Source organism: Venturia canescens, chromosome 7, assembly GCF_019457755.1.
Source record: "Venturia canescens isolate UGA chromosome 7, ASM1945775v1, whole genome shotgun sequence".
NCBI lineage: Eukaryota > Metazoa > Arthropoda > Insecta > Hymenoptera > Ichneumonidae > Venturia > Venturia canescens.
Window position 1 is genome coordinate 11,697,689 of NC_057427.1, and position 20,290 is coordinate 11,717,978.

Genomic DNA, 20,290 nt, shown 5'->3' on the forward strand with positions numbered 1-20,290 from the left:
CAAGAGATAAAAAAGCATCTTCGCAGTGCGTTGACACCGTATAACTTACATGCTCGTCGCACAACGGACCAGAGCAGGGCTGCATATCCGGTTGAACGAGCCCTTGGAAAGAGGATCGAGTGTGCCCGTAGGAATCTCACAAGCACAATAGATATTCTCTCGAGGTCGTGGGAATCGCGCGAAAAATATGAGTCCGAGGGACGCGAAAATTGGGGGCACGGCGGGGGGTTTATTTCGGTGGATTGTTCGACGGTGGAAAAGCTCTTGGCGGCATCGAGTCGCACGCGTGTGAGGGAGTGCCGCGGAAATGTGTCCCGAGGCTTAATGGCTCGCACCGGGCAACAATAAAAAAGAATTTACCAAAAAAACTGGTGTATCGGAATTTTAACGAGACTTTCTGTCACGCGACGCGATATAGAGAAAGACGCCATATATACGGAGGCTTCTGTATATACGGGAACTGCAACGAAAAAAAAAAAAAAACAAAAAAAAAACAAACACGACTCAACGACTTTTCACCCTCTTCCGCGATGAGATTTTGCCCGGCTTTATCCGAATTCCGCAATCACCATTTTCCCTGATACCAAAAGTCAGAACTTGGCTCTATAACTGTGTATACGTAAGCTTGAGTTACTCTCGCTCTCTCGCATATACGTGTATATAAAGGGAGCTCCATAATCACTTTGATATACATGTATATGAGATTTTTCATTGGTACTGCTCTATGCCCATGGACATAGTCTGGCTTTCTACGAGGCTCTCGGTCTCTTCCTCTCCCTTTTGCCTGCCGTCGAAACTTCGTCCTCGGCGCTAGCGCAGCGTGATGGTAAAACTTTTGGAGCAGGAATGAAGGAATTTGCGGATTGGCAGGATGCGAAGCAGGAGAGCCTCCATTTCATAATTGATTGTAACGTGATATAATTAAGGATAACTATTGGAAAATGATGCTGGTAAAACATCGAGGAGACTCGCGATGAGCTTTTCGAGTGGATGAGTTTATTCGTGGTCTTTTTTTAGTTCGAGGTGGTCATTGAAAACGACGTGATTTCAATGAACAATGAAACGTGTTCGTGCGAGCGAGTAACTCGAGCTGGAATTCGTGGTGAATGAAAAAACTCGAGTTTCATTATTCCATTGAGATGATAAAATTTCTGAAGATTCTCTCTCATCTCAAGCAGTGACCCAATTCCCAGAGGGATTTTTTTCGCATCCGTATTTTAAAGCCTCGTTCAACACGATTAACATGCGAGGGAGAACGGAAGTTCGTTCGGTTTCTCCCTCTGCGGGGAAAGTCCTCGCGCTCGGCGCTGCCGAACGATTTACATTCGCACTCGGGCGCGAAGCAGCACCAAGTTTTTTTTCCTCCTCGTTTACTCTGCAAACTCTCGACGCGTGTTTACATTAGAAATCAATTAAAATGCACCTCTGCGGAAGGGTGAAAAATGTACGAATCGCGGTGTACACCGCGATGCATATATCGGCGCAACAAAAAAAAAGCAGCGTATCGAGAGAGAGAGAGAGAGAGAGATTCAGTTCAAAAGAATTTATGATGGGAATACACAACGAGAACGCGCTCAGTATGAAAAGCGAGGAGAAGTGATCCTCCGTACACACTCCGGTGATCACATAAATTATTCCCTATCTAGGAAATTGCCGTTTTTAGGGTCGTTCGTACGTCCATCTTCCTGTCGTCCATCGAACTGAGATATGCTAATGGCGGGGTGGCTTTTGCCATGGCGGCGCAGAGACACACGCGCCGGCAAAAACGCCGCACCGCATAGAGCCAGAAGAGCGCGCCGCGTACTTTCCCAATCTGCAAAATAAATTTAGCATTCTCTCGTCGCTTCGGATAAAGCGAGAGTGGGAGGGAGGCTCGATGTTAACGGAAGGAAGAAACAAGGGAACGCTCGTAATACAGACCCAGCGAAAAGTCGCCTCGCGCGGCTGTGTATTTCGTCAGCGAAGCCAAATCGTGACTGGTCCTTGCTCATTTGTAGGATTTAACGCTCGAGATCAAATCTTCTGCGAGTAAGTCAAGTGAGATTTTCCATTATGTCTGTTTTTCGGGGGAAATGAGACTGAAAGATTCAGCCAACAATTGCGTTTTTGTTGATGAGGCGAGCTGACCGGGCGTGCTCGTTTGGACGAGCGAAAATTAGGCGGCTCGTTAATTGCCGAGTAAATTATGAGTTCAGTTGATTGCTCGCCAATTTCACTGCCGATAAAAAAATCCGTTCGCATATTTCTTCAGAATGGAAGAGGACCGAATAATTATGCAGAACGCGATGATCCCGGGGCCGTTGCGAGGCTACATTTTTCTGTGAAATTTCAACTCTAACTTTTCACATTTAATCAACATCCATTTCAATTGCGTCCTTTTACTTCGAGGCACAAATACAATTGCGGATGGTCCTCAATGGTTTTACCGAAAATTCAGTTAAGCGCGAAGCACGCGCGCACGACCAATTTTTTTTATTCCTTTCAATTGTCAACTGGGAGGAAGAAACGAGGGACCGAAAGTGGATTACGTTTCGCGACTAATTCAGTTGCGCTCGTTCATCGCGCTGCGGAGCAACTATCGATTGCGCGCACAGTCGCGCGCTTCCACGAGTCTTGCCTCGGCCGAGCAATGTTCGTCCTTTCGAATAAATGCGTAAAAACACATTTATTCACGTTTAAGATTCATCTTCAATAGCAAAACCCCATTTATTACGGAAATTTTGAAAAACAATCTTATTCTTAAAAATCCAACGAATCGATTAAAAACAAAAAAGTAGTTTTACCGTTTACTTTTTCAGATATTACAAGTTGAGGGTCTATGCTTTCCCTACACGGAGAGATTTTTATAGCAAAAATTACTATGTTTTTATAGTAACGTCGGACCACATCGATATTATAATAATAATCGCTACAGAGTGTACCAAATAATGCAAAAGTTTGGGGAACCATTACCACAACAGTTCATAATAAATAACGCGCTGTACTGTATCAAAAATCAACACCGAGCGAATTTTCATCAAAAACATAGCAAATAATGAAATGATTTGATGATAATTTGGGAAATAACATAGCAGTCGTTTCTCTGCGGTATATAAAATTCATGATCCCACCAATTCTATGAGGCGTTGCGAGTATAAATATGAAAATTAACCAGTGCTGGCACGTAGTAAAATTTCAATCAATTTGTCCACTCCAATTCACCAATTTTTAACATTTCGCCAAAGACACGAGTGACATTCGGATATCGATACATCGTTCGATGTAAGAAATGTCGCAGACCTAAATTTTCCCTGTCGTACATAGTAAAATTTGAGAGAACTGCTTTCGGCATTAAAATATAAAACATAGAAAATTTTTCTAGCAAATTCATCCAAAATATTCGTATAAAAGTCTCTCCGTGTATCCGAGCACATGATAATCATCAAACAAAAATTGCGTATCGAAATAACTCGAGAGAGCGGTTCTTACGATTTTTATTTTAAAAATTAAACACACTGTTAGAGAAACTTCTGAAGAAAAAATTCAAAAAAACACGATCTATCGTATAGTTTTTGAGAAAAATATTGTTGTAATAAAAATCGTATGAGAATTTGAGAGGGAGAATTTCAAGGTTCGCGACGTGGCAACGCTGTCGCGTGAGACAAGCCTCGATTATCACTGTACTTTAGGACGCTGCGCTCGTCCTAAAAATTCCAAAGTCACGAGCAGCCCTATTTTTTATACGGCACTTAGCTATCGAACTACCTTAATACTCGAATATTTGCAATAATGTAAGAAAATTGGACGAGAATAATTCACTTCTCGATCTCATTAGGTATGGAGAATATTTAAAATAGCAAAATTCATCGCTCGAGGCTGACTTCTTTTTTTCTTTACGCGAATTTGCGTTATAAAATTCGAGCTGACGGAAAAGTGCGTAAATCAAAACCAGCCGGCGCGGTTTGGACGAACCGTACGGAAAAAAATTCAAGCGTAACCGCAACTTTTTTCATCCCGACGATTTTTAATCTCGCCGTTAATAAAGGGTAACAAATTCGATCGAGAATTCCTCATTGCATAAAAGGTAAAAGTTGTACGTATACCGAGCCCCCGTCCGTGCATCATTCTCGTTTAAAGAGAGAAAAAAAAATCTGTACGAGGCTTGTTTGTTCTGAACAAAAAGTTGTTTCTATGCCCGAAAAGATAAGAGGAAAAAAGAGCTTTTAATGTTAAAAGAGGAAAAAATATTAGCTGCTCGTAGGTACTCAACGATGAGAGTTTTCTATCGATTAAATTTTTCTGCAGATTGCCCTGAGTTTTGTACGAGCATTGCCAACTGCTCAACGGTTTTGTTGTAATCCTTTCATCTGAAAAAACTTCTCTGTATACGCCGTCATGAGGTAAGTGAGGTATTTCGATGTGAGCATTAAAACAGAATCGTCGGCAAGCTTTGAGAAATATTTTTCACGTCAAATAAAACATTTCAGTTCCTCACTTTCTACTCCGTTCCACTAATCGCTCATACGAATAAAAGAGTTACACGGCTTAATGAATTATTAGAATAGCTTATTTCTGCTCGAGAGATGAAAAAAAAAAAAAAAAAAGAAAGAAAAAAAAAACGATTTCTCACCATTGAGATTCAGCTTGAGAAGAATTAAGCTAATCAGGCAGAGATAACGATGGTTTGAAAAATTTCTCAGTGACGTCATGTCGAAGGTTCGCGTTCGTACGAACGTCATTAAAATACGAATATTCGAGATAGAATAGAATGGATCGTTCATTCATACACTCAGGATTCAGCGTTTCTCTGGCATGAAGCAACTCGTACCAATGTCAATGAAAAACTTTGAACGCGTAACAAAGTGAATTCCATCAGAGCTCATTGACAATAAAATAACATATAAATCAAATAATAAACTAAAATAGTAATATTTTCAATTTCTGTTGTCCAGAAAGCATCTTCAGATTGCGCTCGTTTCGAATTCTCCGAAGATAATTTCACAGTAAAACAAGTACAATGGCAAAAGAGTTTCCTCCGTACTCGGTTCGCAATCGTTGGGTTGCTTCATATCGCTGATTTATTGCCAAACCTCCGATTTTTCATTCTCTTTGCATCTATTAATTCTTCAAAGTGCTGAGGACACTCCTCGCGAGTGGAGAATGTCGAAAGAGAGAGGAAGAAAATAAGAATTTTTCAGGCTGAATGCTCGAGATGAAATCGATCGGTTTTGGGGGTAAAGAGGGCGAAAAAAATGCTGTCCCACTCTGAAAATCTATTGTTATTCACAGCATGAAATTGAAGCAAGAGAATAACAATGTTCACGTTAAAAGGTGTGTACCGGGGCGGGCGTGTGTGTATGTGTTTTGTTGAGAGAGCTCGGCAAGTTTCGCAATCGGCGAGGATTTGAAAATGTGGTCTCTGTGGTGCTTTGTAACGGAGCTTTTCCTCGGAGCACCAAAGGGAGGAGAGTGATCGATACATGTGATGGTACGAATTCTAATCGGCCTGCAATCCAGCTCCCTCTGCTCCTCTCTCTCTTCGGCGCTCTTCTCGTTTGCAGGAGAAAGGAGAAAAAGCGATGGAGAGAATGAAGGGAGTGGATGAAAGGGAGAGGAATAAGGTCCCGCTTTGGTGCTCGGCTGATGGGCCACGTGGTCTTTGTTAAACGGCCAACATTCGTCGAAGCAACGTTCACGGATTTATATATGTGTCTAATAACGCGTAGAGGCAGATCCACAATAAAATAGCCTTTTAATTGGAAGCAGCGAGAGCTGTGGCAAATCCTCCGGAGTATTTTTTAGTCGCGTAAAACACGCTGAGATGTGCGATAAGCAAAAGATTTATTGTGAGTTAAGGATAACAGAAATTTTTGAATCACCCTCTGCATGTCCGCGTCGATGCTTAACAGGCACACTGAAAGTTGAAGAGGACGAGTGTGAGCAAGAGTTCGAATGCGCTTGAACGCGCGTCGCAGCGCAACCCTTCCCGTAGCACGGGACCGAGAGAGCGGTTTCAACTTGATGGGATTTTGCCAGTACTGCCTCCGAGCTATTGTACCACTCAATTGGAACTATCATAGTATAGTGACTATCGTTCACTTCCGCTAATCTATTTGTATGTGTATGCACGCTCACAGGGAAAGAAAAATATGAGACGAGCTAGCGCCGCTCGCTCGCTCCACCACAAATTGGGTGTGCAAATGACTTTCGGGGAACAATTAACGGAGCAGTAATTGAGGAATGAGCGTAGTATTTAAAACGAGGGTATGAATCTTCGCGATGCAGCGCACACTCGAGCATCGCTGACAGCGCGCCTCGAGTTACATTATTATTAAAAAATATTATTTACAACGACGATTGGCAATGAATTTTTTCGTTTTTTCGAAAACTTCGCAATTACTAAGTTGCTTGCATTTTTCTTTTTTGTATATTGGAATATTTTTTTTTTTTTTTCGAGCTCTTCGTGGAAGATTAGACGCACGAGACGAAGCTCGGGGAAGTACGGGGAAAGGCTCGAGGGGCTGAACATCGGAAATGGGTTATCGGAAGAGAACACAAACACACACACACGCGCGCGCGCGCGCGTTTGTGTCAAAGGGAAGAAGGGAAAACGTTGGATGAAATGTAGCCGGTTTACGGATGCCGAGGTTGCGAAGAACAGGGTTTAAATGCGTGGCTCGAAAAGTACGAGGGAAAATTAGAAACACACTCTGGACGGGGCAAATTCTTCGGCACCTTCGATTCTCTGTATTCTCTCGGTATCGAAACATCGAACGAGGTTATTTAGCCTCCGGCAACCTCCGAAGCGACCTGCTCTGCGGTCCATAAATTCATATAATAATAAAGGCGCCTATTGAGTAGCTTGAAAATCGCTTGAACGCTAAAAATATAAGTGAAAGGATTCCAATTACGTTAGTTTACATTGGCAGGAGTGTTCGGTAGCGAAGGAAAATCGTACAGGATTAACGAGTGAAAAATTTTTAGAAGCGACCCTCAAGATCGAAGTGCCTGTTTCACCGGAGCGTCCAGCACGCGTCCGCAGCCTCAAAATGCTTCTATCGAGAGTCTCGTGGTAGAGAAATGGACGTAATAATCTCGAAGGGCACTCGTAAAAAAGGGTATAGCGAGGGTAAATAAACAGCTGGCCAAACTTGAGACTTTACGATCGTCACTTATTTTCATAGTTCTTGATATTTTCTCAGTGAATAATACAGTGGATACGAGAAACGTGAGCTCGGGTAAAGGGATATTTTATTCTCCAAGGGGGTGAAGTCGGGGCGAAGGAATCACGGAGCAAAGAGAGTTCAGATACTGGGAGAGAGACCGAGGGTGGGGGGGGGGGGGGGAGCAAGAAAAAAGAGGGAAGGGGATGGACCATGAGAAGTTTTCGAGACCGGTTGAGTCGAGTGGTCGGTGTGAGCCCCGGCATAAGCCAGGAAGAGAATATGGCTATGTGGATCGTCAGAAACAACCCCTCTTAGTATCCGTTTCCATATTCCAGCTTCCGTGCTCCAACCGCCAGGAAACCATTTTTATTCTCATAATGCTTTCGCTCTCTCTCTCTCTCTCTCTCTCTCTCTCATTTATACACAGACAATTTCCCTGACTCTTTCCACTTCTCTGGAAGGACGAACATATCGTGAAAAAAGTTTTCTCCCAATGAAAAAGGTTTTATGGTAAACGAGGATAGAGTTTACCAGGAAGCGAGCCGGCCACCGTGAACTGACTTATACGAGGTCGATGTTACAGGTTCATAGGGGAGGACGATACCGGTTGAGTGATTTATCAAACTCGAATATCTTCGTTTGTATACGAGCCAAGGCCGAATTCCACCCCCGGTATTCGAGCCCGCCCTCGCAAACATATGTCAGTGTGGAACGAGGGGTAAAAACAAAAAAAAATTACCATCGGAATGTGCCACATCGAGAAGCAACCGTTCAACGCGTTACGGCTTCGATCGAGTGAGGAGAACTTTGGGAATATAGAATGGTGCATCGTTAGTAGGAATGTCCTCTTGTTACACTCATTCCTCACTCTTTAGGTATTCAGTCAGTGGGCGAAACACACTGGACAGATAATCGATGAATATTTTACCTCTGACTTTTCAAGCGGGCACACCCGAAACCATCTTTCGCTCGTTAATTTTTTTATTGTTTTTCCAAGTTGTATTTCGGAGACGGGGGCGATCGAGGGAGCTGAGGAAATATCGTGCAAAAATTTCTGAAGCTTTTTTATTTTTCACTCGAGAGCATCGAGAAGGAAGTGTAATTTTTTGGAAATTCAAAAAACAAAAAATAATTCTCGGGAAAAGGGGCAACTCCTGGAAAATTCGTGACATTTTTTTCCCTATAAATTCAACCGAATGCACGTTTGACCGTTTTGAATGCTGCTTTTAAGAAGCATTGTACAAAGAGCCAAGGCGTATTGCACAAAAGTGTAAAAAAAGAAAACTGATAAAGCCACGCACAAAAGAGGGAAGACATTTTGAGAGAATTACATTTTTTCATTTTCGGAAAAATATAAAAACTCGAGAGTACGAAAGTTGCTTAATTTTTCAACCCGCTTCGCCCTCGTCTCTCGCAATTCCCTCCGGCGAAAAAAAATCCTAAAAATAACCATAGAGCAATGATGAAAAATATAAAAAGCAACACAAGTGCACGAGAGTTAACTGTACTTTCATCCGTAATAGTCAAACTTTCAGATAATTTTTTTACGCCCCATGAAAGCCTCGATCCAAACGTCAAAGTCCGAGGCGGTAGAGAAGTGGCAAAAATTTGTATTCCCGTCGTAAAAAAAAGTTGTCGCAAATTGTTAACGCTAATAATCCCATCGAGAGAAACGTCTCTTTTTTTCCCTTTTTCTCTTTCGTTCTTTCCCACTCAACAAAATCGCGTGGAGAAAAGAAGGGAAAAGATAATATATATATGTATATATATTTGGAAAACGAGAAGAGGAAAAGTAAAATGGCATGGTCGTTGTCGTGTTTCCTGCGGTGAGGATCCATACACGTGTGTATACGTATTTTCATGAAAACAGAACCCCCATGCTGGGCCGTCTGTTTCTTTTATTGTCGGGGAGAAAGAGAGACAGAGTTAGTCCAAGAAAATTCCTAAATATAGTTTCAGAGATCTCGTAGAGAGAGAGAGAGAGAGAGAGAGAGAGAGAGAGAGAGAGAGAGAGAGAGAGAGAGAATGGTGGAAAAAGAAAAATGTACGAGAGTTACTGTTTCGAAACAAACTCAGCAAAAGGGTTGAAAAAAGCACCAATCTCCATGGGGCTTTCGTTCTCTGCTTCGCTCGTGTTTCACCGCGAGATAAAAAACGTGCTATCCTTGTCATAAAGAGTACTTCGTATACACAATGTCGTGCAGGACCTACATAAGCATCACGTGTTTTATTCATTTTTATGGATGACACACGAGCATAAATACGTATCCACGTGCGTATATAAACCGGTCCGATTCGGCACGGAATTTTCGTGAAAAATAAAAACGAGAAGAAAAGCGAGAAACGGGGAGCGATATTTGGAGCGAATTGCGAGGGTGCGAGTGGAGAGAAAGCTCCAAACACGCGCGTTTCGGCCTTGGTGCGGTCAAGCTAAAAAATTTCATGTTCGTCACATTGAAATTTGGCGTGCGTGTGCAAACTTTGTAACGAAATTTCAAATAATATTTTTCCCTCCAGAACGTTGTTTCGTCTCCTCGTTACATTTAGTGCAGGCTCGCGAAACAAGAAAATATGCCGCAGTGATTACGACGAATAAGAAATTCCGTTTACCAGCACATTTTTCATTAGTAAGAGCCCAAACTACCAAATGCCAAAGAACAAATGGACTCGTCGGCGGTTCAATGTGAAATGAACATTCTTCGAGTGTTCACCAAAAAATAGTTTCGCGACCGAAAGTTGTGGTACCCGGTCTCGGGGAGCAGCAGCAGCGAAGCTACTTCAAATATGTGTAGAAACCACGCTACGCTCGAGCCTCGAGGACGAGCTCGTGGCCGGTAGGCTATCCCACGTGCACAACTATTGTGCTTCTCCTTTGGATCGTCTACGGTGTGTTTGTGTGGTGGGCTGTGTTGCCAAGTAAAGGGGCAAAAAAATAGCCAAGATCGTGGCAGCTTTTAGTACGCCTCCGGGAATATATGGGGGCAAAAGTAAAAGAAGAAGATGAAGAAGAAGTGAAAGAAGAAGAAGAAGTTGAAGTAGAAGTGGAGTTACTGAAGGCAAACAAGGTGGCGTAGAAGCGAATAAAAAGGTGAAAAGAAGAATTACATGTACAAATATATACACATCGATCTACGTGTATACATGTATAGATCGAACAGTGGACAGAAAAGAGAGAGAGAGAGAGAGAGAAAAAAAGGTATAATATGCGATAGAGAACTGTGTGGAAGAAACTTTTAAATCATCCTCAGCCTGGCCAAGGGCCATCTCGATCGAGTCCCGTTCAGTCATTGGCTCTCGAGCGAACAACTGCAAACTTTCTTTTTATCTTGTTTTTCCTGCGCCAAAGAAATAACGTCACTTCACTCCTGATATTTCTTTGCGGTTCGATTACGTTTATAAAAAAATAATAATAATAAAGTTAAAAGGAAAGGAAACTAGAGAGTGAAAAAGTGGAGGTTTGCCGAGGCTCTTATCGTGTTCGAATGAAGGCGAGGCCGACAGGCAGGCACAAAGAGTTCGAAGCAAAGAAATCTTTAAACTCAAATGTACACGTCATTCATCGAGTTGCTACTCGAGCTTGACACATATAAAAGTGAATTTGTCGTCCCTTTTTTATGTCGAGTCGTTAAGGAGCTTTCAGACGTCGCTTTTCAATGGGAAAAATGATACTTTGGAATTTCAAATTTAGCTAAATTTTTTATCCAAATAATTTCTATCGTTCCATCGAATTTCTGGGCACAGGTTAAATTGAATTATTTCGAAAGGGAGCCACGAATCGTACATTTTTTGCTCAATGACGAGAATTGATCTTGAAATGATTTCTGAATTGATCGAATTCCACCGACGGTAATTCAATTCGATTAATTAACAAACCAAAAGCCTAAAATCCCATTGGATAATCCACTGGATCGCGTGGACAATGAAATCGTGAGCCATGCTCGAACATATAACTGATTAAAATAATTGGAAATGAAATCTGACGAGGCGCACTCGTTCCGCTCGATTTATTTATTCACGAATAGAATGGAACGAGTGCTTTGGTAAGAGCCGCGCACAGTCCGTTTGCCATCCACCCCGGATCGTATGGAGCCTGTCAAAGTATTTCGAAACTTGAGTTTTTTTTTTTCGGTTCGAAAACGAAGTGGGTTCGAGAAGTAGCAAGTGATAAATCCCGGAGGTGACCCGGGCCGCGATTCCCTGCAGGGTTTTGCTCTGGTTACCACCGCAGGGCGGTGAAGAAACAGAAAGAGATGAGAACAGTGCAACTGCGAAGTTGCACAAGGAAAGAAAACTAGTAAAACGGAAAACTATATAGAAAGAAGGAGAAAGAGAACGCTGGAGCGATAACAACGGAAGAGAGTAAGACTCGAGAAGCCACGAAAAGTGAAACAGAAAAGAGAGAAAGTAGGAAACAAGGCACCACGGAGAGGGAACGGATAGAGCAGAGAAGATGGAAAGCGAGATGATGCGAGGTGAACGCTCGAGCAGCGAAATATTGCCTTGTTCACCAGCGAACAACGATCTCCCGCGAATAATTTCGTGACGCATATACGAGCACAGGAGTGTGTGTCTCTCTCATCTCAAAGTGTTCTACATATTATGTTGTGCGGGCGAGGGGGCCGCAAGGGTTTGCGAAGCTTCGCAGTTAGGGGAAAAGTGTCCCAGATAACGTTGCCATCACGTACAGAAATTACGAGACTGTTGCGAAGGAGAGAGAGAGAGAGAGAGAGAGAGAGAGAGCTGAAGGAGAGAGAAAGATAGGAACGAAGCCTTAAAAACAAAAGGATGCAGCAGCTTAGAGCTGCTTTCACGAGAGGAGCATCCTCCGAAACTCTATTACTGAGGGACTTCGGTATGTACGAAAATCCCCATAAACTATATATTCAAAGGCAGTTGAATAAACAAAGGGAGCAGGTCTAATGATGATACGAAAATAAATGAAATAATCGAGGGCACGATTCAACGCGATTTTTTAATTCTTCGAACCTATAATGATTTTAATTATTTCATCTGCGATAAGTTTCGTTTCTATCATTATTGCAATCATATCGTCATCAGCGCCGGCGTGATACGGAACGTGATTTCGATCTCGCGAGCATTTTACGGGGAGCCGTCCGTCATAAAATTTGTTCCAATCAATTTCATGGTAAACTCAATCGCTCCATCCGTCCGAATAATTGCGAATTAATAATCGCGGAGAGGGGCCGAGCCGCGATACGCGCACCTGGCTAAAGTACGAGCGTTATGCGACGTGCCGATGTAGCTCTTCAATTGGAAACAATATTTGGCATACTTGACGTTATTTATCGCAGTCCGAAGAGTCCATCCGCGTGCCCATTCACAGCCCGACGAATTTACGAATATTTCACTATTCGATTCAGACGTCTGTTGTTAGCACTGCGTTATGGTTAGGTAGTTGCTATCAAGTTTGAAAATTTAAGGGACCTACCGAGCACGTTCACCAACCCACCCAGGGCCCTCTTCGTCCTTCTCAAACCTCGATAAATTAATTAATGTTTGGCACTTGTAGTTTGGCTTTGCTTACACACGTGTATACATATAAATCTATATATACAGATACGTATACTCGTGCGTATATATTTAATGACAATAGAGAGAGAGTTTGTTGGCAAGTTTACTTGGAAAATTCACCTACTGAGGCGGCTTACTGCATCGGGTTTATGCAGTTACGATAACTGTTGCAAATTCCTCAGGAGAAGGAAAAAGGGGGGGGGGGGGGAGAGAGAGAGAGATATGAGAGAAAAGGAAGAGGCAGGAAGCAAGAGAGAAAAATTTTCATGCAAATCTTCATTGAAGCGTTTATCAGCAATTTTCAATGAGCGACACTGATTCGAATGAAAAATTAATCAGGGAGGGTGGGATCTGTCACGAGGAATATTGGAGCGAGGGTTTCAACGGTCTGTCAAAAAAGTGATGAAAATTTCGCCGAATTTTCCAGCTCGAAGCTACGTAATGCCACGTGAGAAATGCAACTGAGCAAATAGAAAAGAGAGAAAGAAAAAAAATTTTTTTAAAAAAGAAAAGTTCCATGAGCGGTATTGGCCTCCGGCGGATTCGCCTGAAAATGTAACATTGTTGAAACAATAGTGAAAAATAAATGAAAAAAAAAAAAATAAAAAACGAGAATACAAAGGATTCTGTTTGAATGAGAACCAACCGGATTTATTCGTGATATAAATTTAACGAATTTTTGAAATTACAGGAGCGTTGCATTGCAGTATTTTCATAACGTTTGCTCGCCGAAAGGCAACGTTGATGGGATGATTTTCCGGAGCGAATGTTAACACTCTTGATAAGAAGTAAGAAAATAAAGAAAAACGAGTTAATTGAACGGGGAAGAGGAGGAACTTCGGTGGGGAGTAAAAATTCGAAGAGTCTTTTTTCCTGGGCAAAAAGAATAATAATAACTGAACAAATGGGCCCCATTAAGTTTGTATTAGAGTGAGGCATAAAGAAAAGCAAAGAGTCTTGTTGTGCGAAAATGGGAGGAGGAGGAAGAGGAGGAACGAAGCTGCGGATGAAGAAAAGGAGAGAGAGAGAGAGTGCTGGCGAAGGATAACGGAAACTCGATAATTCAAGTGATTTATTACACGAGCTGTTCATGAGGTTTTTCATTTTCCATTTTTTTCATTCACCCATCTCTTTTATCCCTCATATTTTCAACTTTTTTATAAGAAATAACCGAGGCAACTCTCCGTATTCCCAGTCGCGTATCAACCCCCTGCACCCCGCTGTCCCCGCAGGCCACCGTACCGCCGCAGCCTCACGCCTTATCGACGCTAAGTATCACCGAAGCTTTCCAGAAAAGATGGATGGTCGACGAGATCGTGTCACGAAACTTTTAAAGAACATCTTGCAACGAATTATCGCATATTTTGCGCTCGAGCTCTCTCTCTCTCTCTTTCTTCCAGTATTACATTAAACTCTGTCAAATCTTGTGAGTCGTACGGAGTGGAAAAAAGGCGTGGAAACGTATGAACGAGGGTTGAAATTTCAATGATATTTGAAGCCAATATTCATGATTCATTTCGCTACTTTAAAGTAAATTTAATTTTCATATATTCACTCGCAACTCCACAAATTTTCGTTTTTATATTATCTCCAAGTTTTAATTTCTTAACCTTGAAGAAAGATGCTGTCAATTTGCGTAAGCGTCATAAGTTAATTGATCGATCGCGAGGACTCACCGATGTTTCAGGTCTCGGTCATGCTCTCTATTCGTTTGGCTTCGTTTTGTTTTTTCTTTCCTCCCCCTGTATTAAACTTTTCTTCATGCGTTCAATCCCTCGGCGAAACACCGATACGAAACTTTGGTAACACGAGTCCGGTAGGGAGTCATTTGAAATTCATCAACTTTTCACTCTCACCGCAAGCCAAACGCCCGCCAACGATTTCACGATAGTTTATATATTTGTTTATGAAGGAGCAACTCCTCGGACCGCGCGATCGTCGAGAAAATTACACGCCCACACTTGCGCGATCACCGACCCTCTCGCACTCGATTCATATCGGCTACGATGATTCCCGAGTCAATGAAACATTCTTTATGCTATTTATTTCTTTACGTTTATTCTTCGATTCACTCCTACCGGATTTTTCGCTACTTTCAACGTCATCGTTGGGCTAAGTTCAAAAGAGGGGATGAAATGGCGAGGAAAGAAAACGAAGAAATCAACGAGTTAACGAGAGTTAAAGTTTTAGCCTCGCGACACAGATCGCGTAGTTTTCACACCAAAATTAAGGGGACGATTTAGCATCGTGGATATTTTAGCTTGCACATTTTTTCGTCAATTTTTATCTCTTCCCGTTCTTTTATTTCTCATTTCACATTGTTTTGTCCGAGTTATTAATAAAAGGATTATTCCAATGACGAGTTAACGTGAGAATTTATGTCGCTTCGTGCTCCAAGATTATTTTCGCTTATTTAAGGTGTTTTTACCGGTGGTATATTTCGGCCCGTTTCCTAGCGTGCTTATATACACCAACGAAGCCTTGTTTTTTGAGCTCTCGCTGCGTGCCTCAGTCTCGAATGTTATAAACGCGAGAACGAGACAAGAAGAATGTCTCGAATAGTGTGCGCGCCGAGAGAACCGGGCGGTGACTGAAACAGCGCAACATCCGTCTCGCTCCCGTTGCGAGGGTGTCTCCCTCTCTCGCGAGCTCGAAACTTCGGCTCTTCGGTCACCACCCACACTCACTGCTTCGCCCCTCATTGCCACTGCTACCACTTCTGCGCTCAAGCATTGGGGGCAATAAGGGTCAGCCTGGTGAACCGAATTGTTGGCTGCTCGATACGCAAGAAAATTCAAAACTTGCACGTTGCTTCCTCGACGTTTAATCTTCCTGGGGAAACAGCAGGCAAATGTAACTGCGTTTTTACCTGGAATGTGAAACTTCCTGGGATATTTCAGCCCTCGGGCCCTCGATTGCCGAGCTCCCAGGATAGTTGTCAATTAAAAATCTCTCAAATTCCCTAATTTCGACAATAATTGCTTCGAATGTAACTCACATTTTCAAACACTACAATTGGGGTATGACGGAAATGAAAAAGAAACTCGATTCATCGCGCAGCTTAACAATTTCGCTCGCCATTTTTATGAAACGATATTTTTGCAGGACGAAAAATCTTAATTAAATAAAATGTTTTATCCCACCGCGAGCTTTCCTTTCCCTAAATTCTATTCGCTTCTCGAACTCGCATCCCTTTTCACTGGGAGCTAAATTTTTCTGCCTCCTAATTACTGGGGAAAGGAAAATGGGCTTGGGAGTTGAATGAGGAATAAAGAACGTTTGTTACAAATCTGCCTTGTTTCATATCATGCCTGCAAATGCATTTTCATTTGTTAAGGTATTCCTTTCGCATAAGCGTATTTTTCGGTGGCGCAAACCAGGACACTCGAAATCTGGACTGATTCCTAACCTCTGAGAAGTCGCGGTTATAGGAAAAAAGCTTCTGCTTCTGCCATTTTTCCAACTTCTATCGTTGATATCTCTTTCAAAGATTCGGCAAGCCTTTATTTTTATTGTCGCTACGGATTCCTTCCTCACATGTGTTTCTATCTGTGAAACAGTTTGTATCAGGAATTTAGAATTATTCGATATTATGAATTATTGAATAGAAATTTAGTGATGATGGAATCTCCATAAGCTCCCCTATAAATTTTACCATTTTTCAAATTTTCATTCTTCATTAAATGTTCGATAACCTGATCTGAAATTTCCCCAATCTACTCGCATGTACTTTTACTCCACTGTTATTTAAAATCAGTTATTCATAGAATATTCGATTTCGTGAAAGGGATGCCTCAAGCAAATGTTGTTAATCCAACAATAACCTCTGATATGTAATCCATTATTCAATATTGGCACAAAGCATGAAAATTCATCATCAAATGTTAAATGTGCAAATGATTCGTAATGCTGATAACGTTTAATCATGTAATGAATTTCTACAGGTAAATTGAACTTTATCATTATATCGTAGTGCGTTAACAATATTCATTTAAAACGAAAAAAAAATGTAATATATGGCAAATGAGGTCGTTTCGTTTCGTTGGTTCTCGTAAGGCATGATCGTCGAGTTGGCATAAAAAGCGCAGGGGCATATTTTCTTTGTCATGTGTTGTGCAGGCTAAGTTGAAGCTTTTTTGTCGCTGGGCGCGCGTTCATTCTAAATCGTGCAAGCTGGCCCGACGCTGTCTCGTTCTTGTTATTTCGCCCTCTCTTTGCATTTTTCTATCCTTTGGAGAGTATTTTACTTTGTGCTTTTACGTCCGGCAGCGATCCGGAGCGGCCTCTTTCGGACTCGAGACTAGAAGATCACAGAGTTTAGCTCAGCTTTTGACACACTTGCGTGGGAGCCCCCGGATCCCTGGCAAACGACAAACAACTTTTTCCTTGCCTCATTTATATCCGCCGACGAATGAACAACGAATTCTGGTAATGTCAAATTTTCAGTATCCCAAAAGCAACGATGACAGTGATAGCTCGTGAAAACATGTACCGGAGAACAAATTGACGAGGGTAAGAAAGCATAACGCCGGCGAATATGTACGAGAAGGCGGATAAATTGTGTGGAATAAATCAAATGAACGGTCAGAAAAAGTCTATTCGAGTATAAAATCATATTTTTTAGCAAAAGGAAGGCAGTCGAATTCATAAAAATATGTGATTTCAGTCCTTTTATCATCGAATTTTCAGAGCGACCCTTTGAAATCGTTTGTTTCTAACGAGAGGGATTTGTACTCCATTCTTCCCTTTATTTCACATGACAAAGTATCGTCGAGTACGCAGAAAAAAAGCCCGTTCTCTACTTTTCGTCAAATGTTTACTCAGCTCCGTAATTTCTAGCAGCCTTTTTTTTCGTCTCGTGTTTATGTGAACCCATGAAAATGAAGTTCCGCACTCGAGTTCGTAGGGACACTAACATCGTAAGAGTTCCGGGGGTGAAAAATAAATATTAGGCGAGGATATATGGCCGCAAAGAGGCGGGTCAATCAAATTCTATTGCACTAGCTTCGTCGCATTTGGCACGCACGCAAGACCACCAAGAACCGTTTAGAGGAGCCCTTGCCCGCTCTCATTTCGACCTCACGATTGCCCTTTTATTTTTTACACCCTCCTTCTCTCTGTCGCTCTTATTTTTTTCCTTTCTCCTCTTATTTTCTCCTTGAATCTCGTTCTCTCTCTCTCTCTCGTAATTTGGAAGCTTTCGAGCTTTTCACCCCCTTGAGCTCCACACACAACAGGGTGAGATTTTATCCGGACCATCCTCTCGCTCTCTCTCTCTCTTGAGCTCTCGCCCCGTCCCACATGAAAGCGTCGCCCATCTCTGATGTGTAATAAAGAAAGAGAGAAAAGGAGGAAGAAAGAGACGGAGGAAAAAGTGAGAGCGAGAGAGGGAGAGAATCCAACAGAGTCAACGACGTATAGCGGTACCACGCCTCTGTACTTTGGGGGTGTATAAGTGCACCGGAGGACTTCAGGGTGCGGAGCAACGAGCTGCAGCTGTGGGTACTCTTTCGTACCGTTAACAAAAAGCGAATAAAGCAAAACGAAAAACATCAACACCGAGCAACCGGGTCTTTCCTATAAAATTTCTCAGCTCTACATCATCCACGACGGAATAGTAATTTTGAGAAATATGAATTATCGTTCTACGTCACAATTATCATTGCGAACAATTGAGCAATTTAATCATTTGCTATTTTCAATGGGAACGGTCGGCTCGCGCATCGATTATGAGCCGACGAAAAATGAAAATGCTTAAAATCGGAATTAAAATTAACCCGTAGACACCACACTTCCTTTGAGGTCACGCACTCAGCACACTGGTGCAAATTTGGACTTGGACTTCTCAAAAGGTTTTCATTTCATTTATTAATGTATGGAATTAACGTTACAACGAGACTTTTCAGGGGTTCCTGAATTTGCAATAATTTAAAAAATTGAAAAAACAAGTTTTATTATGGAAAAATGGGCAAATTGAGGAAAGGAATTTTGAAGTTCGAGACACTTGAAATTTTCGTGGGTGCTAATTTGCACCACGATCATAAAACTGAGATTTCCTTTGAGAGTATTTAAAAAATATATAATCAAGTAGTTTTGCGTTGGTCTGGAACAGTGCGTCGATCGGAATAATTGATTATGAAAAAAATTCAGGCGTTCCTGTTGAATATATTTCTTCGATATTTCACTCTCGTTTGATGCTTTCGTAATAAACCACGAGCTGAGAATAATATTTAATGGTAAGAAAGGGGTTTATTCGATTATGACGATGAGGGGGCGCGATTTATCAAAAGTATTAAATTTAGAAACAAGAGGGTCAGGATTTAACGTACGGAACACGCCTAATGCTGCGTTCTCGAGCACGTGAGCTCTCGGATTACCCGAGCATGAATTTCGCGGTACACCGTAGGAGGAAATCCGAACGCAGAGATGCGAGCAAAAGAGGCGAAACGGGAGGCTGAGGGAAAAGGGCAGGGGCAGAGGGAATATCTTCCTCCTCGGTCCCTCGCTCTCCCTCTCTTTCTCTCGTTCCCTTCGGAGAGGACCGCAATCCGTGATCCGGCTTCGTGTTAGTGTGCTCGTTGCCGCGTTAGAGCCGCGAAATTTTCTGTGTCGCACTTGGTGCACTTAATGCACTTGCAACGAGCCCAAATCCCATCGTTCGCACGCTTCTCCCGCCTCCTCGAACTATCAAATTTCCTTCTACGCTTACCTCAACGATTGTTACTACGTGATTCAACAAATTTCAACCTCAATATTTCATCTCACATTCTCCCATGAAAGAAAAACTGAAAGTTTGTCCAAAAAATATTACTTTGGTGGGCGTTTTCTCGGAAAATATTCCCTTCAATTTCTCCTACGCGGAGGAAACAAAACCGTTTTTTATACTGAGAAATATATTTTTTTTTCAAAAATTTTAACCCGTAGACACGAAACCGGTGCAAATTTGCACCCAGGAAAATTTCAAGTGTCTAGAACTTCAAAATTCTTTTCCTCAACTTGCCCATTTTTCTATAATAAAACTTTAGTTTTCAATATTTTTAATTATTGTAATCGTTCATAAATGGAATAAAAACGTTTTGAAAAGTCCAAGTGCAAATTTGCCCGAGTGTGCTGAGTGTGTGACCTCAAAGGGAGCGTGGTGTCTAGAGGTTTAAAGTATTCGGGCACCAATTACATGCAGCAGAGCATTTTTGAATTATCCACTTTTTCGTCACTTCAATTCTAAACAGCTTTAAGTACATGCTGGCAAAAAGTGATGCACGTGAGAACTACAACGCGTTTTGTTCTCTAGTTTTATTCATCACGTCAGAGACCAGCACTTACTGATAAGTGGAAATGTATTGTAAATCACAAATTTGGACTGTCAGCATAGTAAATTCTATGACAAAAAAAACACGAATATACACCGATCGAATACGTGTGACATTTTGCCATAGTTTTTTTTTTTTCATTTCTTCCCCGAGCATACTTTGCAATATAAACATTTGAAGTGACTGAAAACATGATTTACTATGCTTAAAGATAAAAAGAGTCTTGAATCCTTTGAATAAAGGGTATGGGTATTGGATTATTTGCTATGGCGGATAGAACAATTCAAATTAATGCCTATATAC

The 20,290-nt window shown here is 41.8% G+C and overlaps 1 protein-coding gene across 1 annotated transcript in view; it reads right to left on the reverse strand.

Annotated features, from left to right (window-relative positions):
- LOC122413607 (uncharacterized) overlaps positions 1-15,247 on the reverse strand; it is a 139,217-nt gene extending 123,970 nt beyond the window's left edge. Inside the window, exon 1 of the mRNA XM_043424059.1 lies at positions 14,354-15,247. The gene's annotated coding sequence lies outside the window, so the exon portion shown is untranslated. The remainder of the gene's footprint in view (positions 1-14,353) is intronic.
- Between the last annotated feature and the right edge of the window lie 5,043 nt (positions 15,248-20,290).